The sequence below is a fragment of the Solanum stenotomum genome, chromosome 6 (genome assembly GCF_019186545.1).
Source record: "Solanum stenotomum isolate F172 chromosome 6, ASM1918654v1, whole genome shotgun sequence".
NCBI classification, from domain to species: Eukaryota; Viridiplantae; Streptophyta; class Magnoliopsida; order Solanales; family Solanaceae; genus Solanum; species Solanum stenotomum.
Genome location: NC_064287.1, coordinates 10,177,937 through 10,205,749, shown reverse-complemented (window position 1 = coordinate 10,205,749; position 27,813 = coordinate 10,177,937). Strand labels below are relative to the sequence as shown.

The 27,813-nt window shown below is 32.7% G+C and overlaps 1 protein-coding gene across 2 annotated transcripts in view; it reads left to right on the top strand.

Moving 5' to 3' along the window:
• The window catches only part of LOC125867885 (acetyl-CoA acetyltransferase, cytosolic 1), a 934,067-nt gene that overhangs the window by 604,865 nt on the left and 301,389 nt on the right, over positions 1-27,813 (top strand). The window lies entirely within an intron of this gene.

Here is a 27,813-nt window from a genome sequence, read left to right as displayed (position 1 = left end):
ATTAGGGTAACCTTTTCCTTATAGGTTTGAGACTACTTCGGATCTATATATAGGGTATGTAGTTGAAGATTCTAAAGGATTTTACACTTCTTATTCTTTTTCTTCATAGTGAAAAACTCTATCTACATTTGCTTGGAGGATTAGTCTAGCCTAACCTCGTTAATTCCTTGTGTTAATTTTCTTTCCTATTTTAGTTGCTTGTGATTGTGTGCTAGTTAATAACCCGCGATATTTTCACAGCATATTTTATCTTCTATTTTTCCTTTCTAGTATGAAAAGCTAAACCCATTAGCTGAGGTTATAAAATCTTGTGATATTTATAATATGAATGGGTATTAGTGTATTTTGCTTATTTACTGCTTCAATCCATTTAAAAAAAAAACAAGTCTAATTCGGGATTGGCATGCTTCTATTTTTTCTAATAATTTGTCATGTGTTGCTTACTTGCTTTTAAGTTTAAAGTGAACTATTTTACTTGGATTAATTGGGAGTAGTTCACTATAACATTTGGTTACTTATTTTTGCAAATAGGGTCATGGTAATCAGTTTGTTTACTGTTAATAATGCATTAGACTTTTGAGTTTATTGAACGCATACGTCAACAATAGAAATTTTGGCTCAAGAAAGAAATTTAAGGGATTAATTACTTAATAAAGTTATTAAAGGTAAGATGCTTTTTTTTAATTGAATGCCTGTTGCAATCAATAAAAGGAATGAGAGAAAAGGGAAAAATTTAGTTGTCCCAACATAGTAGAATAAATGCTTCAATAAGTATTACGTTGTAAAGAGGGAACATATAATATATCGCCTTGCATGAGGTCGCAACTTTGCGTACCAAATAAAGAAATATAAATAAAATGACAAGGTAACATTTACGCATATTGACCTACACACTTTTAATAACATAATAACTTTTAGTCTAACCAAGACGAATATGCTAAAATTTAGGATGTGATACACAAGGCGAGGTCACGTTTATGTGTTCTAACTGACATATATTGAAGCCATGGTTGTAACTTCGCATCTTAGTTAAGACTAATAAAATTAAACAATTTAAGTAAATCATAGGCATAATTAACGTTTTGATTTGGCCAACACTAATATATGTCAACTATAAGTTGATAAAAGCGACTGTGTTAGAGCTATGTGATTCAGCAATGCCTCATACCTTTTAATGGATCAGTAGAATTCCTTACCTGGTCCATTGTTTTCATTGACCAATGCAAAAGGTCATTTCCTTTTGATTAGAGATTCAAAAAGATGACTTGGGACACCATAACTCAATTCCAAGTGATGACTCTATTCCGGTAAATAAAATAATATCTTCTCAATAACGTTATTTTAATTGAAAAAACCTGACAAAAAGGGGTGTGACAATGTTATCCTACATAAGTCATACATCTCGGTGAACACAAGTAAGTTGAAAGTTTTGAGCAATGATGCAAAATCTTTAAAATGATTATCATTGTGACTTAAACTTGGATATGGAGATAACAATTCTTTGATGCACGATTCTTAGGATGTTATTAGAGAGCCATACCTACTTGATAATACCCTATAATTAGATTCAACAAAAATATATTTAATTAAACCGAGACAAAAGTTAAGAGAACTTTTAACTTGCTCCACATAAGTTATTTAGTAATTAAGTTATGCAACATAAGTTGAATAGTATATTTAAGACATAGTTCGCTAGACATAAGTTCAAAAAATATTTTTCTCACTCAACATAAGCTTTAGTAGGAATTAACTTATGCAATACTACATAACTTATTATACCTTTTAGGGGATAACTTGTTTTAGAAATTGAACTTTTGCCTCACTTAACATGAGTTCTGCAGGAATTAGGTTTTACAGTACGAGATAACTTGTTATGCCTTTTGTGACATAATTTATGCGATTTGAAAGTGAAATTTGACCTCCAAGAGCTATGTACTCTGTTATTATCTAAAATTTAGAAATCTATTGAGGGCTTTTTTTCCTCATTTGTTATTTATTACTAAGCTTATTTATTTCAAATGTTTCATTTTCTTTACATCACATTTTCACTTGGGACATCGAAATTTTAAGTATGATCCATTATTTTCCTAAAATACCTTCTGAAATTATTCCTTTCAATTAATTTATTCAATAAGTTACTACATCACTTATAACTACACTGTTGGTAGCATTACTTTCTTTTACTAAGTCACCACATTAGTAATAATTGTTCAATTCCAAATGAGGGAAAACTTATCTCACTTATAGTTACATTTCTCCATGATTGTTATTCTACATTTGTTGCATGATAGGAAAAAGTGATAACTATATTATTATTTATTACATAATAGAAGTCAGTAGGTCAATAGGTTGAATACCTAAATTTTGAACCTCGTATTAGTGACGGTTCAATTCTCCATATCGTAATTATTTCACTCATTTCTCCTAGATCTACCCTTATGTAATAAAAGAACTATTTTTCGTTAAAAACAAAAACAACACGGCCAAAGGAAAAATGCAAATGATCAATATATGAGAATCCTTAGATTTTTGAAACCTTCTTTTCTTTTATATTTTCTTCTTTAATATAAAGAGATTATAGGTTAAGAAGGTTGCTCTCTCAATTCCACTATTCTCCAAAAGTTTGACAACTAAAGTATAGTGACCTAGAAGGTCATTTTTGGAATATTTGTAAAATAACCATTTTACCCTTGTGATATCGACCCCGGGTAATTTCTGATTGGATTTTGAATTTGGTTTCAAACTTTGAGTATAAGGTTGAGAGCTATGAAATATTTTGAATTCAAAAGGCTTAAGTTGCTTTAAATGATTTTTGGTGTCTTGTAGAGTTTCGGGTCTCGAAATGGATTTCTGTTAATTCCAGTAGTCCCAAATATGTAAATTTGTCCACAAGAGTTGTCAGTTTCAGATTCATAGTATTTTCATGGATTTGGGGTTCAGATGCTTGGATTAAATTTATGATAGTTCCGTTGATTAGGGGTGATTTTAGGCCTAGAGGAGGTTTTTGTTGAATTTTCATAGGTCTCAAGCTTGTTTTGGCCTTTTTAGGTGTTATGTTTATTCATTGCGACTTTCATGAGTTTCGAGTTAAGAAAACTGTCACTCCCCGAGGCTACCCACAGGACGTGGAGACGGGACCTAGGATCAGGAGTGACCCCAAGCTAACCCTGTTGGCATATCATAAGCATATTAAATAAATTGAAGTAAAGAAATAATGTGCGGAAGCTAAATCATGAGATAAACTGAAATGATGGGGAATACCCATAAACTATTTGAATATATAAAAGTGAGAGTTTAACAACAACTGAATGGTCAAACTCAAATGCTAAAGCTGAATCTAACTATGTCTAAAATAAGCCACTAACTGACTAGAGATGCTAAGACATGTCCCAGCTAACTCTAGCAAAACTAAAACTAAAAGACTACAAATGAAAAGGTAACATGTCAATCATCCTCAAAGAATGAGGACTCACTACTTATGCTGCTGAATTGGAGATCAAGAATCGATCTATGCGTGATCTGCGTGCTAAGGGCCTGAACCTACATCACGAGAAGATGTAGCGTAGAGTACGCATCAATTGTTGAAAGGTACTGAGCATGAAGGATAGAGTAAAGCTGAAATAAAAATATAAGTGAAGAAGCAATAAAGAAATGATATAATCTGAACATGATAAGGTTACTGAATATACTGAATGCGAACTAAACTGAATGCAATGACTGAAAACTGAATTGTACCGATAGTATGGTCAATGCAATATAGACTGAATGAACTATGAGAGCTACTAATAACTGACATAAAATCACATGAGCTAAATGTGGAATCCGATGTATACGCCCCATCGAGAGGATTCAATATACCTTGCCAAAGGTATAGGGGCATGACTGGCTTGATCACTAAAATGATGCCCACAGAAGGGACTTACAACCTACGGGGCAAATAGTTATAGGACTAAAGGGTGACTAACCCTAGTCCAACTCGGTATTAAGCTTCTCCCAATTGATTAAGCAATTTAACACATTATAACTGAAATACTATAGTATAGATAGCTCAAAATACTGATATGCAAAATCTGAGAATGCAACATTAATAAACTGATAATGACACATTCGAAACTGAGGCATGTATGTTTGAAATATCTAAATTATTTGAAATAGCTGACCTAGCAAGTGTAATTCATGAACTAAAGAACTACATAGGTAGGGTTCTTAATTTATGAAGGAATCTATACTAGAACATGCTAAAAGCCAAGATAAACTGATTTGGAACATTAAGTAACTAATTCATAATAATTTGTTGAAGTTCTAGAAACCCTAGGTCTAGTTAATAATAATGGAATCAAGAATCTGATTGAATTCTAGGGACCTAATGGGCGAAATGAATTCACTAGTGAAATCCCACATACCTAGTGATGAAAGTCACGGAGAAATTTTTTAATTTCGGGGCTGGAATTGAAGAAGACTCGTTGCATTCTTGGAAGGGTTTGGGTCACCTCTTTTCTCCTCTTTTGTTCTAGGTTTGATGACTTTTTGGTGAAAAAAGGTTCTGCATATGTCTGAATAAGTTATTAGACTTGTTTTGAGTAAAACAACACAATTTAGGTGTAAAACGACGAAGTTTAAGTGCCCAATGCATAGGAAAAAGACATAAATGACCCTAACTTAAAAGCTGCTGAAAGCCACCCACGGAGGGACCTACGAGCCCTAAGTCAACCAACGGTCCGTAGGTTGGGTCATAGGTCAAGTCTGCCCGACAAGGCTTCACTAACACGAGCATAACTTTTTACTCGGAGATGAGATTTTAGCAAACTCGGTGGAGTTTGAAAGATGTTTCAATTATCTATCATACAGTATGTCATGGGCTACCTAATTCTTTTTGTAGTAAGAGTGATGGCCATTTGAAGTTGACCCAATCAATAATTTCCCTCTAATTGGCTAGTGAGCTTAACCTACGGTCCGTAGGTCCAACCACGGATTGTGCTAGTCGATCGTGGGTGGGATTAGAGGCTTTAAACATTTGGTGCCCAACGATGGAACCCCACCTACGACCCGTGGTTCTACCTACGGTCTGTGGGTGGTTACGTTGGTACTGACACCAATTTTCTGAAAACTAGGATTTTTCTTCATTTTGAGGTCTAATGTGTTACAATATCTCCCCATTGGGAACATTCGTCCTCGAATAAGTCTAAACAAGCTGAGTATGGAGGGAAGGAGTTGCAATCCCTACCACTAAGTACTAGAAATTGATTTCTGACTGAACTGAGTTCCAAGAAATGCAAATACGCTGAAAATGCAAGAACGCTGAAGGAACATGATACTAAGACTAAATTTATGCACGAGTAATCTGAAAGACTAGAGAGGAAACTTATTATCTCGAGCTGAAAAGGAATTGGAAGGAAAGAAATGAATATACTAGGCCTCCATGGTTGCTTCTTCTTCCCAACCAAGTTTGTCAAATCTCACCACCCCTTCATGGTAATACTTTCAGGAAAACCCAATCGTCTATCTCAAACTCTAAGTCTCTTCTCCTTACATCTGCATAGAACTTCTGTCATCAGTCTATTTCTGATAAGCTGAACTTTTTCCATAGCATCATGAACTGAATCTAGCCCAATCAAGGCTGCTTCATCTTCTAATCTACCTTAGGAATAATAAGTGACCATCTCCTCCTGGGAGAAAACCCTTACTTTCTACTGGTGAACTGCATCATCAAACTGAAGTAATATAGGATCATTGTCCTATTTTTCCTTAACCTCCGCTACCAACAAAGATTCTGACCCATTCTGAACTGTTACACCTCCATCTGATATGCTCATAAGCCGAACTCCCAAGCCAGCAAGCCTCTGAACATCCTTCTCTAGTTCTTTCCTTTCTTCTTCAACATGTGGTACACTACCATAGATAGTCTGCTAAGAGCATCTGCTACTACGTTGTCCTTACCAGGATGGTAATGTACACTCATGTCATAGTCCTTGAGGAACTCAAGCCATCACCTCTAGCAAAGATTCAACTCTTTCTGGGTGAATACATACTGGAGGCTCTTATGGTCTGTGAACACCATACAAGTAGTGTCTCCAAATATTAAGTGCAAACATCACCGCTACAAACTCGAGGTCATGAGTCGGATAATTCTTCTCATACACCTTAAGTTGTCTAGAAGCATAAGTTATAACCTTATCTCGCTGCATCAACACATAACCTAGGCCGACTCTAGATGCATCACAATAGATCACATAACCGCCTAAACCCTCTGGTAGAGTCAAAATAGGAGTTGTAATCAACCTAGTTTTAAGTTCTCACAATCGTCTGACCATTGAAACTTGACCTATTTCTGAGTCAACCTAGTCAATGGAGAGGCTTTGGATGAAAATCCTTCTACGAATTTTCTGTAATAACCAGTCAAACCCAAGTAACCTCTAATGTCAGTGGGAGAGGTAGGTCTGGGCCATAATTTCACTGCTTCTAATTTTAGAGCATCCACTCGGATTCCTTCGCTAGACACTATATGCCCAAGGAAAGCAACAAATTACATTTGCTAAATTTAGCAAACAACTGGCGATCTTTGAGAGTTTGCTGGACAACCCTCAAATCAATCACATGTTCTTCCTCATTCCTAGAGTAAATGAGGATATCATCAATAAAGATGAGAATGACCAAGTCTAAATACTGCTTGAACACTGTGTTCATCAAGTGCATGAAAGTTGCAGGAGCATTGGTTAGTCCAAATGACATAACTACAAATTTATAATGACAATACCGAGTTCTGTAGGCTGTTTTCGGGATGTCGCTATCATTACTCTGAGCTGATGCTAACCGAATCAGAGGTCTATCTTAGTAAAATGACTAGCACCCTAAACTTGGTCAAACAAGTCATCAATCTTGGGGATAGGGTACTTATTCTTGATTATGACCTTATTCAACGGCCTATAGTCAATGCACATTCTGAGAGCCATCTTTTTTTTTCACAAATAACGGTCTAATTCTAGGTTTTGGGGTTTTAACCAACTTAAAATACCCTAAAATTGGTAGAATAACCGTTTATAATAATTCTCGAAACTACCCAAACTACCCCTCAATTAGTTAGACCTTTTAAACAAGTCAAACTTGAATTTTATTTTCGCAGATTTCGTCGGGGAACAAGTCCGCTACACGGGGGTGTTCCCAGAAGTTCCATAAATTAAATTACGAGGCAGAAGAGTCCGCGACACAAGGATACATAGAAAGAACACTTATAGGAACAGTAAAATTATGGCTACAAAATTTAACAAGTGAAAGCTTAACAACTTTAAGAAGTAATAAAAAATTTGATGGAGGAATAGCTACTACATCTATGGAAATACTATATAAATACGAAATAGCTATAAGAAATGAATTTAGTAGTATGACAACAGAGGTAGAAGAACAAAATAAAGAAAAAATCATAAAGTGAAATCCAATGACAAAATTAGCAATATGTATTATGTGTTACATAGATGAATATACATGTGCATTTAGAGAATACTATTATAAAGGAACGTATAGCATAGAAGAAAGTAAAGAAATAAGAAAATTATATTTTACAAAATTACCAGAACCTTTTAATTCAAAAGTAATAAAAAGTTTGAATGAAGCAGAATTAACACATACCTTAGGAGCTAGAATAAAATTCTTACAACGATGGTTTATGGAACTATGTGAAAAACATAAAGAAGAAATAAAAATGGAAAAAATATTAGTAAACAACTTGGCATTTTGCAAAAATAAGACAGCACCTCAATTTGGTTGTACAGATAGGTATTTTAAAAATAAAAAGAACCCTAGTATGAAAATATACATACTTGCAAAGATAATAATAGAGGGATATTACAATAGATATTATACATTAATGATAGATACGGGAGCAGAAGCTAATATATGTAAATACAATTGTTTACCAGAAGATAAGTGGGAAAAATTAAAAACACCGATAGTAGTAACAGGATTTAATAACGAGGGAAGCATGATTACATATAAGGCAAAAAATATAAAAATACAAATATGGGATAAGATATTAACTATAGAAGAAATATATAACTTTGAATTAGCTACAAAAGATATGCTATTAGGAATGCCATTTTAGAAAAATTATACCCACATATAATAACAAAAACACATTGGTGGTTCACGACACCGTGTAAAAAAAAAAATAGGAGCAAAAAGAGTAAATAATAAAAAACGAAAAACTACAGCATGGATAAAAGAAAGTGAAAAAATTACACAAAAATTAGAAAATATAAAAGAAGAAGATCCTAAAATATAATTAATTATATTCTCTATAGATAAAGTAAAAATAATTGAAGATAAGTTAGAATTATTATATAGTGAGGATCCCCTACAAGGATGGGAGAAACATAAAACAAAAATAAAAATTGAGTTAATTGATAATAATAGTATAATAACCCAAAAATCATTAAAGTATAATTTTAATCATTTAACCGAATTTAATATACATATAGATGAATTACTAGAGAAAGGATATATACAAGAAAGCAATAGTAAGCACACAAGCCCGACATTTATCGTAAATAAACATAGTGAACAAAAAAGAGGAAAAAGTAGAATGGTTATTGATTATAGAAATTTAAATGCAAAAACCAAAACATATAATTATCTGATACCAAATAAAATACTAAAGATAAGACAAATACAAGGATATAATTATTTTAGTAAATTTGATTGTAAATCAGGATTTTATCACTTAAAACTAGAAGAAGAATCTAAAAAACTAACAGCATTCACTGTACCACAAGGATTTTATGAATGGAATGTATTACCATTTGGATATAAAAACGCACCAAGTAGATATCAACACTTTATGGACAATTACTTTAAACAAACAGAAAATTGTGTAGTGTCCATTGATGATATATTATTATGTTCCAAAACACAAGATGAACATATAAGATTATAAGAAAAATTTATACACATCATAGAATATTCAGGTATAAGTCTAAGTAAAAAGAAAGCAGATATAATGAAAAATCAAATAGAATTCTTAGGAATACAAATTGATAAAAAGGGAATAAAAATGCAAACACATATAGTACAAAAAATAATTAACTCAAATGAACAACTAGACACAAAAAAGAAATTACAATCATTCTTAGGACTAGTAAATCAAGTGAGAGAATACATACCAAAATTAGCAGAGAATTAAAAACCATTACAACAAAAATTAAAGAAAGATATAGAATACCAGTTTGATAAAAAAGACCAAATACAAATACAAAAGGTAAAATTATTATGTAAAAACTTACCTAAACTATATTTTCCGGATGAAAACAAAAAAATTACTTATATAGTAGAATCAGATGCAAGTGAAAAAAGTTATGGAGGAATATTAAAATACAGATATGATGGCAATACAATAGAACATCATTGTAAGTATTATTCAGGAACATTTAATAATACAGAAATAAAATGGGAAATAAATAGAAAAGAATTTTATTTAGTGTATAAATGTTTATTATCATTTGAGCCATATATTATATATAACGAATTTATTATAAGAACAGATAATACACAAGTAAAATGGTGGCTAACAAGAAAAATACAAGATTCGGTAACAACAAAAGAAATAAGGAGATTGGCATTAAGTATATTAAATTTTACATTCACAATTGAAATAATAAAAACTGATAAGAATGTTATTGCAGATTACCTATCACGACAAAGCTACTCAGACTGAGACTTAGGAAGAAGATACAATCGAAAAGATACTCAAAGCTATTACTACACTTTGTACAAAAGTGGATAGTATGGACAACGAGATGGAAAAGCTAAAGACTAATGAAAATAATCTGAAGTCTAAAGCTAGTCAGCAGTATGACTATAAAAATGCGGATCTACGTCGATCGAAAGACGGAAAAAACCCAGAGCTAAAAGGAGACGATGGGAAACTTCTTAAAACCCATAATGTTTGTTTAAATACAGCTGCAGGTACAAGCAAACAAGTTAGCGATAAACAATATAAAAATGAAAACTTAAACCAGCTATTCGCAAAACCATTTACCCAATGGACACCTAGACATATGTCCATAGAACCACAAACATCTACATACTCAGATAGTTTGCAAAACCAAAATGAGAAAAAGACATCTAACTACGTCACACGAACCTATATAGAAAATATACAGAAAATCCAAACTTATTTAAACCGCAACCCCATATCAACTACAAAAGAGCCAAACCAAGATTATTTGACACAAAAGTTACAAGGATATAACAAGTTAATTGCAATGCCAAAAACTAACGATAATTTAGTAAGAACATGTTACAACTACGGACTGTTAAATACCGTATACACATACGACGGAGAAGAAGTTAGTGGAATACCGGAGCTACACAAAGCATTCGTCACATAAAAAAGAGTTACAAAAGGAAATTTATTTTATATAAAATTCTATACAGCAGCAGCGGAGATATTATACGAGAAAATAAAACCTCCAATACAGGTTATCAAGATAGGGCTGACTAAAGATATGATTATACCCGAGGACATCGGACAACAAGAAGAGATATGCAAAATAGAGATACCAAGTTTTTATGCCAACAAAAGAATAATTGGTATATCAACTATCATACAGGAGCAAGAAAATAATTATTTAAACGGAAACGATATATGGAGCTACTATGTAAGAGATCAGCTAATGATTTATTCCAATTCAAGGAAGCTAAGGAAAGCAGATATGGATGAAGTCCAGAGATGGATTTTGTCATTACTTAAGCCAAAAGAACGACCTACGACGAGAGCACTAAAAGCAGGATTTATTTCAACGAAGTTATTAACCAGATAATGCAAACTAATTGGACACAAATACCCTGATCACATATGTTCAAAATGTAACGGTGAAGATAACATAATTCCAGATGTCGATTTAGAGTAAAAAAAAATCTATGAAGATAAGATGTAGACAAGACAAGATAAGATATGGACAAAAAAGATAAGATGCAGTGGCAGAAAGGATAAGGAAAGCTAAAGTCTTTTGACTAAGTTATGTAAAATAACGTGACAATGTAAATTATTAGTCAATGTAAATTATTAATCATGCATTATTATTGTAACAAGACAAGGTAGTGTAAAATAGTCAATAAGTGCATGTGCATATTAAGCACAAGTGTAAAAGTTAGGAGACAAGGTTGTAAGTAAGTCTTAATAAGATAGTAGTAGATTAGAATAGGAAACTATTCATGAATAGTAGTAAATAGTAATGGACATGTGTAAAAAACGTATTAGGATATGTGTTTAGAATAGTAAATTTGTATGTCTATATAAAGACTTAGTCGTAAACATTGAAAGGCAGGCAACGCCTAAATAAAATCTCTCCTTTCAAAAAACTCTCTTAAGATACTAAATACTTAAAAGTTAATGGATAAAATGAAATCCAATCAGATATTTCAGATAGCATGGCTAAGCATGAGGCAAAGGTATATTGTTCAAAAAATATGCGGAACTAATTTCATATATTCCTAAATATCATATATATGATTGAATAAATTTATGTTAGTTATTATGTATTAGAATTATTTGAATCATGATTTCTAGTTTATTAGCACACTGGCAACAGGGAGAAAACTTCTATACTATGACATACTAATGTTGAAACCGGTAGGCGAGGAAAGTCGTTTAGGGGAGTAAACAAAGTTGAGGCACTAATAAGAAGGAAGTATTCGCTAAAGTACGATGCTAGTAGTGACAGGAAAACATGATAAAGATAATCTAGTTCATAATGATCTAATATGAATTTAATCAATTATGAATATGATAGGAAGGAATAATTTGAAATAAAAAATCTGCATGATAAAGAACATGACCACTAACGAAATGATAAAAAACTATGAAACATTAATATTATATATATTTAAAGATATAAAAATAATTGAATTAAGAAGGATCATATGGGAAAAAATATTTAATGATAACGAATCGGAAGATATATTATACCAACAATGGTATGAGATAGACTTACATGATTTAGACTACGAAAGAATAGAATGGTATGATTTAGAAATAAATTCAGATTAAAATGAACTACGAATATTTACAATATTGGACAGAATCTATGAAAGATATAAAATTATTAGAACAATTAATGTTGGAAAATTTATATATGTACCAAAGAACCCAAGATATGTTATATCTAGAATATATCATAAATAATATAAATGAAATATTCAGATTAAATAAACTATCGAAAGATTTATTACAATAAATATTATTATATTTTACCATGAATTTTACACCTAATATTAAAGAAATATCAAGATTAAGACACTTAGCAAAAGAATATTACAATAAAATCTTTAAAATAAAATACTCACCTACCACACTACCACCTACCACACTACCACTTCCATGAATCACCCAACTACCAGTTCCGCTCCGAAAAATGATATCAGAGCTATGGATAATAAGAAACACGGTAAGAAACATACGAGTAGAAAATTAAGAAAACTCAGAAGAAAATTAAACAAATTATATCCGGAATATAAACAACTTAATATCACAAAGATTGATAACGTAAAATTAGATCAATTAATAGATAATATATCTAAAATAGAATATAAATATATTCAATACTTAAAAATACAATGAATAACGAGAATAACGAATATAGACAAAAATTTAATGAAATAATTATAGCAAAAAGACAAGAATTAGAACATGGGCAAAATAGACTTAACAACAATATATTCGCAGGAATTTGTCACAAATCTATAATAGCACAAAGAAAGACCATTTTATATCTAGAAATACAAATAAATAACTTATAATATAAACTGCAACATAATTTATAAATGAATAAAGAAGAATACGCAATAGATGAAAAAACATATGAAAATTATGACGGATTAAAAATAAAGATAATATTTTCTAATCTAGGAAGAAGATATAAGAAAATAGGTGACAATATAAGTTTAATGTTAGAAAAAGAAACGGTAAAACTAGAATATAGTTTCACTGCTATGATAAGAATAACAAAAGAAAATGAAGAAATAGATAGAAAAACAGAAATTGAAAAAATAAAACAACAAGAAAAAAAGGAAGTACAACAATTAGAAGAAGTAAAAAATACCAAAATAATAGAGCTAGAAAAAAAGCTAGCAATATTAAAAGAAATGTATGAAATTAAACAAAAAGAAAAAGAACAAAAAAACAAAATTAGCAAATGAGATAATTAAATTTAAAGAAAAATTGCAATTACAAGACGAATTACAAGAAAAAGAAGAAAATAGCCAAGATAATCTACTCGAAATAAGAATTGATGAAATAAACGACGATGATCTAGAACACCATTCAAAAACAAGCGAAACATATACAGAACTTTTAGCAAACATAGATAATACAAAGAATTTAGAAGTAAATACAAAAGACGTAGATATGGACGAAAAACCTAGCACATCAGGAGTAAAAAACTCAAAAAATTTTAATCCAAAATATTATAATGAAAATTATGAACAATATGATAAAGAAAAAACTACATGAGATAAAAGATTAAATAAAAATGGATACCTAAACCGATAACTCAAAGACATGATTTTTTAGATTTAGACAGTGTAGCAGATATAAATAAAACAATCCAATTATGGATGGGATACATATCAAAACAATTAATAGATAACAAACTAGTAACAACAGAGGCACCAGGATACATAGAAAGAACACTTATAAGAACAGTAAAATTACGGCTACAAAATTTAACAAGTGAAAGCTTAACAACTTTAAGAAGTAATAAAAAATTCGATGGAGGAATAGCTACTACATCTATGGAAATACTATATAAATACGACATAGCTATAAGAAATGAATTTAGTAGTATGACAACAGAGGTAGAAGAACAAAATAAAGAAAAAATCGTAAATCGAAATCTAATGACAAAATTAGCAATATGTAATATGTGTTACATAGATGAATATACATGTGCATTTAGAGAATACTATTATAAAGGAACATATAGCATAGAAGAAAGTAAAGAAATAAGAAAATTATATTTTCCAAAATTACCAGAACCTTTTAATTCAAAAGTAATAAAAAGTTGGAATGAAGCAGAATTAACAGATACCTTAGGAGCTAGAATAAAATTCTTACAACGATCGTTTATAGAACTATCTGAAAAACATAAAGAAGAAATAACAATGGAAAAAATATTAGTAAAAAACTTGGCATGTTGCAAAAATAAGACAGCACCTCAATTTGGTTGTACGGATAGGTATTATAAAAATAAATATTCAATACTTAAAAATACAAAGAATAACGAGAATAAGGAATATAGACAAAAACTTAATGAAATAATTATAGCAAAAAGACAAGAATTAAAACATAGGCAAAATAGACTTAACAATAATATATTCGCAGGAATTTGTCACAAATCTATAATAGTACAAAGAAAGGCTATTTTATATCTAGAAATACAAATAAATAACTTAGAATATAAACTACAACATAATTTATAAATTAATAAAGAAGAATACGCAATAGATGAAAAAACATATGAAAATTGGTTGTATAATTCTATCATCCGCTAAGTATATTACTATGGGTGTATCTATTCCTTTTCTAAAACATGCTTTTATTAATATTTCTGTTCCTCCTAAATGTACATATTTAATTGGATTTTTAGCCTTAATATCTTGTATTTCTTTATTTATTAATAGTTTATTTATTATTGGTATGTTGGCCTTTCCTTTAGTATATTTGCAATCTATAATATGTTCTCTTTGACTTACTACATAATATTCTTCTTTTTGTCGTTTAAACCAGTTTCTTATTGTTGGTATTTCGAATATTTTTGCTACGCTTAGGTCTAATTCTTTTCCTTTTATTTGTTCAAATATACTATTATCAAATATTATTTTCTGTTCTAAAGATTCTGTCTTGATGTCCTTTATTTATTATTTGTTTGTTTGCTTCAGTCATTTGTTATATATAGATTATCTGATTCTATTTCTATGTCATTATCTATTTCATTTTCTGATATTTCATATATGCTATCTTCACCTTCTAATTCATAATCTAAGTATTCTATATGCGTATATTTTTCATCGTCTATTATTATTTCTGATATTTGTTTTTCATGTTCTTTATTATGCAGATTTTTTTTTTCAAATTATTCCTTCCTATTATATTCATAATTGATTAAATTCATATTAGATCATTATGAACTAGATTATCTTTATTATGTTTTCCTGTCACTACTAGCGTCGTACTTTAGCGGATACTTCCTTCTTATCAGCGCCTCAACTTTGTTTACTCCCCTAAACGGCTTTCCTCGCCTACCGGTTTCAACATTAGGATGGCATAGTATAGAAGTTTTCTCCGAATAAGTATAGATAATCATAGGAAACATCAATACAATCTAATCTAAACATAATTTTACCAATAGAGAACATATTCACAAAGACCCACATCATAGGCCAATTTTTGAGAATTTGAGGATCATGTGTTCTTCAAGTATTCCTTGAAAATTATCTTAAAAACCTTAATTCCACATTAATTCATCAATATAATGATTTATAAAATCGTTTGAAAATGGAACCATGTTTAGATTGAAAATTGGAAATTTTGGTCTTTGAATCATTTTTGAAAATCTTTGATAGAACTCCTTGAATGAGAAGTTATTCAAGAATCAAGAGTTACTATACCTTAATTATTGAAGACCCATGAAATTGAAGAAGAAATCAGTTGAAAATCCATCCTCTAGCTTGAGCTTCATCAAGGTCTTCAATGGAGTTTTTGAGAGAATCTAATTTTGAGAGGGAAGGGTCAATTTGAAGAATGGGGTCTAATTCTAGGTTTTGGGGTTTTAACCAACTTAAAATACCCTAAAATAGGTAGAATAACCGTTTATAATAATTCTCGAAACTACCCAAACTACCCCTCACTTAGTTGGACCTTTTAAACAAGTCAAACTTGAATTTTATTTTCGCAGATTTCGTCGGGGAACAAGTCCGCGACGCGGGGGTGTTCCCAGAAGTTTCATAAATTAAATTACGAGACAGAAGAGTCCGCGACGCGGACCAAACTTTTGGCCCTTGTTGGAGCTAGTCCGGGACGTGGACATGCTCCGTCCATGAGCAACTTCAAGCTGCCTTGGCAGCTTGTTTGGCCAAGGTTTGGGGTCCTCCTCAGGGACCCTTAGGGTGGTCCCAGGGAGTTGTACCTAAATGCTTTGACCCTATGAACATTTATTAAGACACTAGGGTCACCTCCACTGATTTTAGACTCCAAACAACACATAAAAACATGAACAACATACTAGAACACACCAATACATAAAAGACTAGTTTCCGAACATCTTAGTCGTCCCTTGACGTTTGACTTCCAAACTCTTTAAAACTGAATAAAAAGGTTATTCTTCATTATTTTAACAAGTTATTAATGCATAAAACCCATGTGAGGCTCTACTTTATCCTTCAAATTACGAATCTCACTTGCTACATTGTCATCTATTTTTCACCTTGTTTATTTCTCCATCTTTTCATATGAATCAACTTCTAGCATGGTTGTCATTGGAGTAATAAAAGGTTGAGCTTCCGAAACATATACTTGTGGCACATATTGCATGTTAGGAATTGCAGTGTGTGTCGTCGATATATGTTGGGTCGCTTGGTATTTTCGGGTAAGCGAGGTGGTTTGGGTGAGTGGGGTTCGAGTAAGTGAGTTACTTTGGATGACTGGAGTTTGGATAAGTAAAGTTTGGGACGCATATTGGTAGTGAAGGGTAAAGGGTTGGTCTGTTGCAGATTGTTTTGTGGAAAGTTAGGTTGTTGAGTGTTAGTGAATTGTTTGGAAGCAGTTGGATTAACCTTGTGAAGTGAAGGATTTGGTGTAATGTTTTGAGGAGATGGCGAGTCAATAGGTGGAAAAGGAGGTAGAATATTTTTATTTGTTCCATGATCTGAAAGTGGTGTATTCAGGGTGATGGACAAATTGGTGAGGTTTCAAAGTCGATAAATCTCACTTTGCATCTTAGCCATTTTTTTGCATCAAATTGACAATGTGTTCATCATAAGAGATTGGATCCCTTCCTTCTGAAGCCTCGGGTACATCTCTCAGGATAGTGACAAGTCCCAAACCATTTCTATCAGATGCACCTGAATAGCTGAATCAGTCATGTCAGTAAATGCACGTGCTTTTGATCTCGTAGATTATGGATGATCTGCCACTTAGTAGTCAACACACATCAACCTTTTGGGGAAAATAAACCAAAAGGATTGAAAATCTTTTTTTAAAAAATATCATTATAAATGGGTAATTATTTTTTCAATAATATTAATAATTAGGCAAATAAAATTTAAAAAATGAATAAAGAAGAAACATGTATCATGTAGCAAGTAAATCACATAATAAAAGAAAAATAAAAAATAAAATGCATCCTAATATGTACGGGACCTCTTTTACGCCAGAGGTTGGCCTAAATGTCAAACATAACAAGATTATGATGGATTGATCCAACCCATTAATTTATGAAAACTTGAGTTTGGAAACAAAAGGCAAAGTTTTCATTAAATACCAATAGAAGAGTACAACGAAAAGCAATAAACTAAAAATACATAAAAAGATGACATAATACAAAGACAATTCTAAGAGCCCGTTTGGATTGACTTAAAAAAAGTAACTTTTTAAAGTGCTGGAACTTATTTTTAAAATAAGTAGTTATGTGTTTGGATAAAAGTGCTGCAGTTGAAAAATAAGTTGTTGATGTGTTTGACAAATAAGTGCTGGTAAACACTTTTTTTTATCAAAATGTCTGAAATACCCTTTAAGCTGTTAACATGATAAAAAGTTGATTAATTTAAGGTTTTTATACTTAAAAAAAAATTAAAACAAAATTAATTTATGTTATACATCCATAAGTAATAATATTTTTCTATCATTCACATATTTCTTTACCACCTTATAAGAGGAATATAAATTCATATTTTAGAAATAATAATAATAATAATAATAATAATAAAATAATGATAATAATAATAATAATAATAGTAATAGTAATAATACTAAAATAATAAAATACTAATAATAATAGTAATAGTAAACATTATAATAATAATATAATAATAATAATAATAAAATAATAATAATAATAGTAAAAGTAATAATAGTAATAAAATAATAATAATAATAATAATAATAGTAATAGTAATAATAATAATAATAGTAACAGTAATAGTAATAATAATAATAATAATAGTAATAGTAATAGTAATAATAATAATAATAATAATAATAATAATATTTATAATAATAATAACAATAATAATAATAATAATATAATAATAATAATAATAGTAATAGTAATAATAATAATAATAATAATAATAATAATAATAATAATAATAATAATAATAATAATTAAATATGGGCAATTTGGAAATTGTATAAAAGAAATAAGGGCAAAAAGGTAATATACTTGGTCAACATAAAAGGGCTTTTAAGTTAAGAAAAAAAAAAGCTTCCCTCCCCTAGCTTTTAGCTTTTGGCTTAAAATAAGTCATTTTTGACTTAAAATATGTAACTTTGATAATTTCCAAACACTCTAATAAGTCAAAAACTAGTTTTTAAGCCAGTTTGACCAACTTAAAAGCCCATCCAAACAGGCTCTAAGACTTGGCCTAAAACTAACTCAATCATGCTGGCGGAGGAACTGAAAATGATGCTCCAACATTCCTAGGCCCTACTCCCACATTATTCAGATATTGAAATATTTTTCCATTTCAGCCCACATTTCAGGAGTAACTATTTTGGTTCCAAGATGACAATGTCTTATCCAAATCATCCTCTCAATATTCTCAACAACCTTGTTCACCTTCTGGGATTATGCTATCACGATCCTCTCGAAATCCTACATAATATTCTGGAATTTCTCTTGCTAGACCATTTTCTATATCTATCATGATAATATTTCTCCATTCATAAAGATTCTCACTATCTCTAGGGAATTCAAAGTTTGGTTCAAAGTAAATTTTAGAAATTCACATGTTTGGTCAAAGAGGAATTACTTATATTTGATCAAATTGTTGAAGCACGCGTACCGGAGCATATGTGTTGGAGACCTCTCAACCCAATAAGCTTGATATAATAAATACCTATATATCTTATATAGGCAGTGGAACGTGAGAGTAAATGGATATTTTCACTGAATTCGGTCATTAGTATGGGAATCCAAGAACTCATACCAATCATCAGTATCAACAGGAGACACAAATCATCTCGTCCTATTGTAAAAACTTTTAATCTGATTTGTGTTACTAAAGAATATGTCCACCATGTTTGTATGTTGGTAATAATGTTCCATTGCCCATATGTGTAAAAGATGAGTGGAACCTTCAAAGAAATGGGTGTCCCCTCTTTTACATTTTTCAAGACCTCGAAATATTTCTGCTAAAATCATGGGAACCAAGGTGAGTTCTTTGCCATCAACTCCTTCAAAATGTACTCGAGCCACAGCACATACGCAAGTGCTAATATTTCCATGTTCTCGCGGAAACACAAAAGTCCCTAGTAAAGTCATAACAAATGCAATAGGACGTCTTACTTGTCAATGAACAGAAGTGCAAGAGAATTCTTTCCTGAATAGTTTGTAACTATCCGAGCGTTCATACTTTTCATATAAGTATTCCAAAGAAACCCCATTATGTTTGAAGCATCAAATTTTCTTGTCATTTTTCAATCCTAATTAGTAGCGAAGGAATTTTTTCCTTAATTGGATGTGTGGAATAATTTGACCTTTTCCTTTATACTTCAAGTTGGTGAACTAGTGAATTTCCTCCAATGTAGGTGTTAGTTCAAAGTCTTTGAATGCGAACACATCACGATTTGGATCCCGAAACAAAATTAATGCTCTAATCACATGTTTGTCAAGGGATATCTTGAATAGCATAGTGAGGAACCCCAACCTTCTTGCAATCTCTAGTTTTTCACTAGGATTGATATTTTCCCACCATGTCTTCAATTTGTGCGGGACACCCTCGACCATCCTAATTTTGGGCACTTGGGAGACTAGATTCATCCTACAATAAAAATTAAAACAAAATAAAGTAAAAAGAGCATATTATTTCAAAATTCACTATGACAAAATTAGGCTTGGATCCGTCTATCATTATCACATTGCACAAAACATGCTTGTTGGTCGTTGGGTCGTGAAACGTGTCGAAATAAGGGTGGATTTCCTAAGCGTGGAGTCGCTACCAAGGATTGGTCCACCTAAGGTGTATGCATGCATGACTTATGATTCGTCTTACAAGATACAAGGTTTCCGAGCGGACAACTCATATGAAAAGGCTATGTAGTCACACGGAAAAAGATTCAGACGCCCTGCGCATACGACAACTCTCCTAACTTTTGGGATTTGGAACGAAATTTGTGGGTGCGCAAAGTACACCTCGTGTGTACGTGTGATTGTGTGAATTTTTCAGAATTGGAGGACGTATGAATGTACTGATAGTTTATATGAAAGAGTAACAAATAAACCATTTATGGAAAAACAGTAATAAATAAGCAGTTTATATTACTTAAACATAAAAAATAAAGCAGTAAGCATTTAAAATAAAATCAACAATCAAAAAACCAAAAAATGCTAAATGTCTTAATTATTAACCTAAGTTTGCTATAGTTTAGAACCTAAAGTTCTTAGCGGAATCGTCAAGTTGTTACACCACATTTTAACTCGAGGTCCAAACGGTGTACAACATATTAGCGATTACTAAATTATTTAACGTAAGGAGTCGCCACCTAATTATTTTTAAGGGAAATTAGGATACCTAAATTATTAACCAAGTAATACTAAAAAATTTACGCTAATTAATGCTTTACTTAACTTATTCAATTCTAGGTAAAGGTTCAAATTATACTAAAGGAAAGGGATTAAGCATTATTATATATTCGTTAGAAATGATTAACGGTCAAACTTAGGTTAATTAAAGAAAAATATAAAATATATTATTGAAAATCTTAAGAGAAAATTAATATTTATTAAAACTTTATATGCTTAATCTTGAAAAAGAAGAAGTTAAAGTATAAAATTTCAAAACATACTAACTTTGCATATAAAGACCCATAAAGTGAAATCAAAAACCTCTTACAACTTTGAAAGCATTAAATTAGTTAAGACTGGATTTTTTTTTCTGAGTCAAAGAGTTTGAGGAAATGTGTATAACTAGCCAAGTCTTGCTTTTGAAATGCGTCGTTTTAAGGAAAATAGTTTCATAAAATTAGTTTAAAAAATATTTCTTAAAGCACGAGATGTCAAANGCGTGGAGTCGCTACCAAGGATTGGTCCACCTAAGGTGTATGCATGCATGACTTAAATTAAAGGGGTTTCATAGCTCTATCTTATGGTTTCTATGATTCGGCTTACAAGATACAAGGTTTCCAAGCGGCCAACTCATATGAAAAGGCTATGCAGTCACAGGGAAAAAGATTTAGATGCCCTGCGCATACAACAACTCTCCTAACTTTTGGGATTTGGAAAGAAATTTGTGGGTGCGCAATGTACACCTCGTGTGTACGTGTGATTGTGTGAATTTTTCAGAATTTGAGGAAGTATGAATGTACTGATAGTTTATATGAAAGAGTAACAAATAAACCATTTATGGAAAAACAGTAATAAATAAGCAGTTTATATTACTTAAACATAAAAAATAAAGCAGTAAGCATTTAAAATAAAATCAACAATCAAAAAACCAAAAAATGCTAAATGTCTTAATTATTAACCTAAGTCTGTTATAGTTTAGAACCTAAAGTTCTTAGCGGAATCGTCAAGTTGTTACACCACATTTTAACTCGAAGTCCAAACGGTGCACAACATATTAGCGATTACTAAATTATTTAACATAAGGAGTCACCACCTAATTATTTTTAAGGGAAATTAGGATGCCTAAATTATTAACTAAGTAATACTAAAAAATTTACTCTAATTAATGGTTTACTTAACTTATTCGATTCTAGGTAAAGGTTCAAATTATACTAAAGGGAAGGGATTAAGCATTATTATATATTCGTTAGAAATGATTACGGTCAAACTTAGGTTAATTAAAGAGAAATATAAAATATATTATTGAAAATCTTAAGAGAAAATTAATATTTATTAAAACTTTATATGCTTAATCTTGAGAAAGAAGAAGTTAAAGTATAAAATTTCAAAACATACTAACTTTACATATAGAGACCCATAAAGTGAAATCAAAAACCTCTTACAACTTTGAAAGCATTAAATTAGTTAAGACTGGATTGTTTTTTCTGAGTCAAAGAGCTTGAGGAAATGTGTATAACTAGCCAAGTCTTGCTTTTGAAATGCGTCGTTTTAAGGAAAATAGTTTCATAAAATTAGTTTAAAAAATATTTCTTAAAGCACGAGATGTCAAATTTTCAGCAATATATATAATATGCATTTTTGCCCAAAAGAAGTGTTTGATCCACTTAAAAGCTAAATTTTATTTTTAAATATGCATTTTCAAAGTTACCAAGAAGATTTGCGTCTTAAACTTTAAACATATCAACATTTCATACTAAAATTTGCACTTAAAAGTACTCAAGTACAGATGTGTTTTGCTCTCAAAATCTGCCCTTTTTGATACTCGAAATGCTTCACTTCAAAGTTGAAAAAATTACATTTGGTAACCCTAAAAAAAAGTCTGCTCTCATAAGTTATAAAAAAAGTTGTATTTTAAAACTCTCAATGTATCAAAACAAGTTTAAAAATCGATACATATCAATTAAAAAATGTTTTTCTTCCTTGCAAATTATGCCTTGTTAATCCAAAAAGAAAAGCGAGTTAACAACATATATGTATGCATATAGAACAATGTAAAGCTTCAAGATAATGAGAAAGTGTTGGATTTTCTTTTACGATGAGTGAATCTCTCTAGACATGAGCAAAAAAATGCATATATTAATCGCTTCTCTAATTTGGACGGAGATGGAGTCATATGTGGAGGTGGGTGATGTGGGTGTGCACAAGTGGAGGTGGGTGGGTGGACGTCTATGTGGCATATTAATACACATGGGAGGCTACATAACTCTTCCATGAAGCAGAAGGGTAAGCCTGGTCCAATAGTAAGACAGGAAGGGTACTTTTGAGCCAAAAAAATATAGTTTAAGGGTATATATAATCAATTTTGAACAGCTGAAAAGTATGTTTGAATCTTTTCCGTATTTATTATTATAGGAGCAAGAATTCTTTTTTAAAAAAATAACGACAAATTATTATTTAAGAATTTCATAAAAGAAAGAGAAGGAACAAAAAATAACAAGAATGAATAGTGGTGACGTCTTCAAGCAATTCAATTATTTCGAGGAGTCACCATATATAGGCCCAAGTGGTTCAACTTGGAAGGAGAATTGATGTTTTGATGTATACATGTTCAACCTTGCCTGTTGAGAAAATGAATACACTATCTTGGATGCCAGCATATTTCATCGAGATTTAGGTAGAGGAAGAAATTTATGAGGAAATACAATTTAGGAACTTCTCCCTTTTAAATGTACTATTATTAGCTGGGAAATCTTGAATTTTCTTAGACCATAGTTTTGATGACTAGAGTATAAATAGCGGTAAAAAAAGAATCAGACAAAATTGAGTTCATTAGAACAACTCATTCCAAAAAATTCCTATTTAACAACTCAAATTTGACAAATCAAAGAAATTAATTGCCCCTTTTAATGGAGTAGCATATTTCTAAAAATCTAAACATTCCCAACACAGATGAAAATAGCAGAAACCCAAATGCTCAGTTAAGCTTCTAGTTTATTCCTCAAATTTTTAGCAATTTTTTGGGGTATGACAGATGAGTCCGAGATTTCTACTCATTTAGGGCTTTGTTTTGATAGTATAAGTGTCATCAAATGCCTAATTAATGCTCTAAACTGACGTTAAAGTGTTGATTTGCAGCATTACAAGCTAAAGAGCATAGCACCGACACTACTAGACAAAAAGGAACTAACAAGTTGAAGAAGTGAAGAAAAGCGATCCTGGTGATCTCCAAGACCACTCGCCGAACCGCCGAGTGGCTCTTCAGCTCTCCCAAAGTTCAAGCATATTAGGCCTGGGGAAAAACCAAGTCAGCGATAAAAATGGGCAGTCGGTGAATTGTCGATCGATTCCGCAATGTCAACTTGGATCGCCCAAAGTTACAGGTGCTAGGAGGTTGATAAACAATTCCAAATGGCGATAAAAGGGAGCATACGACGGATCACCGAACCTTTCGGTGAGGAGCTACTTATTTCGCCAACGGGACTTTCAGGCCAAAAAGGGGGCAACTATAAATTGGAATTCAAAAGGGAAATTAAGGATTTCTAATCCCCAAGTTTAGAATTAGACTTTTGTTTGAAGTTTTTCAGCTTTTCATATAACTTTGAGGATTTCTAAGCTGAATTGCGAGGATTCGGAATTGGGTTTTTGATTTTTTAACTATTTTGGAACATTTTAAAGACTTGAAGGCTCTTACCCAGCTGATGGCTAATCGAGTTGGTAATTGTTTTTACCTTTTTATGATGTTTAGCTAAAACCCCAATTCTTGGGGTGTGATAATGTGATTATGGATTAAATTAGCTTGTGGGTATTGTTACTTACTGATTTAAATGCTTAATCAAAGTGGTTTTGATTGATAGGTGTGTTTTAATCTAAGAATTGTAGTTGCAAATGCAATTCGAACCTTGAATTTTGGGCTTGCTTAAAAAAAGGTTTTAGAATCAAAACTTTCAATTGATGATTGTAGTTATCGGGCTGATATGGGTTTAGCTCAAAAGAGTAAATCCTAAGCTCGATCCTACCTATCTAGCTCGAGAGAGTAGATAAATTAAGGTTTTGGGCAGTTACTATTGTTAAGCTTGTTGATGTTCGAAAGAAATCACTTTTATCGTGGTAGTTGTTTGAGAGAAAACTATCGCATCTTTAGTCTAGCCTACCCACTGAAGCTTAGCAATTCGTTAGTAATTTTAATTACCTATGTAGCGAAATTAGCCTATAATCGATCACATCCCAAGAATTCCTCTCTCTATTGTTATTTTCTTGTATTTTGCTTGTGATGTAGCTGATAGTTAACAATCCAAACCCTCATCTGACATTCGTTGTCATCCCATTAGATTTATTCACTTGTTTCCGATAATGTATATTCCTATAACCTAATGGAACACATTTTTACTTCATAACTGAATCTGAACAATTGTACCGCTCCCTGTGGGTTCGACCCCTACTCTTCGTTGGGTTTTATTCATTTTCGGCATAAAGGTTGGTTTTCCAAACCCTGAACTTTATATGTGGTTGAACACGAATGAAATTGATATTTTATTATTGAATATTTTTGGGTACTCATCGTATGAGTGTTTGTTTGCCTAATTTTAAGTGAAATAGTAATTATTCGGCCTTTAATCATGATTCCCATTTTTTTGCCTGTTATAATCGAGTTGAAATTGTTGGGTTATGCTAATTTTTTGTTGGGTCAAGCAAGGTAAAGATTGAGTAACCCCGGATTGTGCTAATTTCCGTAGTTTGCCCAATTATAGAAAGATTGACGTCGTTATTAAGGGCAAAAGACGTGAAGTGGCCAATTTTGTCCAAATCAGAGGAAGTCTGAGTACCCCGAGGGCATGGGTAGTATGAGTCTTGCTTTAAATTTGTAGTGTAAGGGTTTGATTTTGCTTCCGGGGCTGCGGTCTTGATTTTGAAGTTCGGGGTGAAAAACTAACACGTAAGGCCTTTTGGCGAGTTTGGTCGAGCTCGCCGAAGGGTTCGGTGGTTCGCCTAAGTCCCCCAAGATCGCCCTTAATTTCTTCTAATGTTGAGTTGTTGTTCTGTAGAAATCAGCAATATGCCTGAGATCGCCCAATTCAGTCAGCGACTCGCCGAAAGTACTTCTTGATCACCCTTCTACACCCCTAATCTCTTAAAATACATTTTAACTTGCGATGAGCTACTTTTAGTTCGCCGATTGGTGTAGACGATCTGGCGAAAGGCCCTGGACATCACCAACAACTTTGCATGTTTTAATCTTTTGTTCTGTAACTTTCGGCGATCCCGGCCTAGCTCGCCAAAGTTGTTCGGGAACTCGTCGAGTGGATCGGCGAGTCTTTGTGCAACTTATTTTCTGCACTTTTCCTAGAACTTTTTCTAACGTTTTCTATGTTGTTTGCAGGAATGCATAGACCCAAAGTTTCCAAAAGAGACATACCACCACAACAACGGGCACAAGGAATAACCATCAATAAGGATACAACTGCATCAACAGCAAAGGAAACAAAAATACTTCTAAAGGGAGGCAAAGGCAAGGCAAGCCGCCTGTAATTGTGCCTCTTGAGGAGGCAAGCACAAATAGTGAGGGGGTCTATCAGGCTCACCTCACCACATCAGATAGTGAAGGGGACTCCAATGATTCTCAAGCTTCTATCTCTGAACCTGAGGATGACCAATTATTACAGGCCCGGAGAGTGGAGCTACGCTCCAAGTCGATTAATGATCCATCTAAATCCCAATGCCTCTGACGCCTGCCCCTTCAGCTTCAGCTCCAGTGCCTCCTCCTAAGCAGCCAGTGGTCCCAGCACCACCAGTACATGGTCCTCATCCCCGGTCACTCAATCGGTTAAAGGCTGAGGGATTGAGGACCATCTTAGAGGAGAAGAGATTGTCCACAGATGGTGTGGTGGACAGGTATCTAACTGTGTGGGACACTCTCAGGTTTCAGGTCTTCACCAAGCCCCATGGCCCATACATTCCCACCTGGGTCTGGGAGTTCAACGCAACTTGTATTGACTTGGTTCCTCAGGGGAAGAAGAAGGCTAGTGCCTACAAGCCGGTGGACTTTGTGATAGTCTGAGGGAAGAAGGTAAAATGATGTAGTGATGATATAAATGTTGTCTACAATCGTGCCTCCGACTTCATGAATGACTACCAGAGTATGATCAAGACAAAGACTCTAGAGGACCTAAAAGGTTGGTTGACCCTTATTCTTGCTGACATCCCCCCGACGTGGATAGAGACTGGAGCGCCGATAGAGAAAAAGGATTTGAATGTGGCGGCTCGATATTGGTTTGTCTTCATCAGCAGCACAATTATCCCATCCCTGAATGACTCTATCATCCGCTACCCAAAGACGGCATGTCTTGGGTCCATCATAGCCAGGAATAGGTTAAACTTGGGATTAATCATCGAGTGAGAGATGGCCATGAGGGCCAAGCAGCGCCAGACTTCGCTTCCATTTTCGGTGTTTATCACCAAGCTATACCGACGGGCCCATATCCCGAGAGATACGAAAAGGGATGTTGAGGTAACACCCACATCTTCTACCGAAATCCAGTGTATAGAGGCCGAGTACACGCAAGACAAGGCCGACAGGAGGAGGGAAACCCTAGTGGACACATCCCAAGAGATTGACATTGACATGATACCTGCAGAGGCAGTCTTGCTAACTCCGGCCACTAGGCCTTCAAGTACTTCTAGTTCTATTCCTCATGATACTGCCGACACTTCTATTGCACCCCCTCCCCATAGACCTGTTGTTGCCGCTGCTGCTTTCAAGCCTCCGATCACCCATGCGATGTTGTTTAAGATGGGGCATTTGGCCCATTCTGTTAATATGCGTGCCTCCCTGTTAGAGACCGTTATTCCTGAGATGATCGAGAGAGACATTGTTGCTGTATATTTTCGATATAGGTTCGTGTGAGGTAGTTATATGTCTTTTTTCATTTTGGTTTTGCAAACTATCTGCGTATGTAGATGTTTGTGGTTCTATGGACATATGTCTAGGTGTCCTTTGGGTAAATGGTTTTGCGAATAGCTGGTTTAAGTTTGCATTTTTATGTTG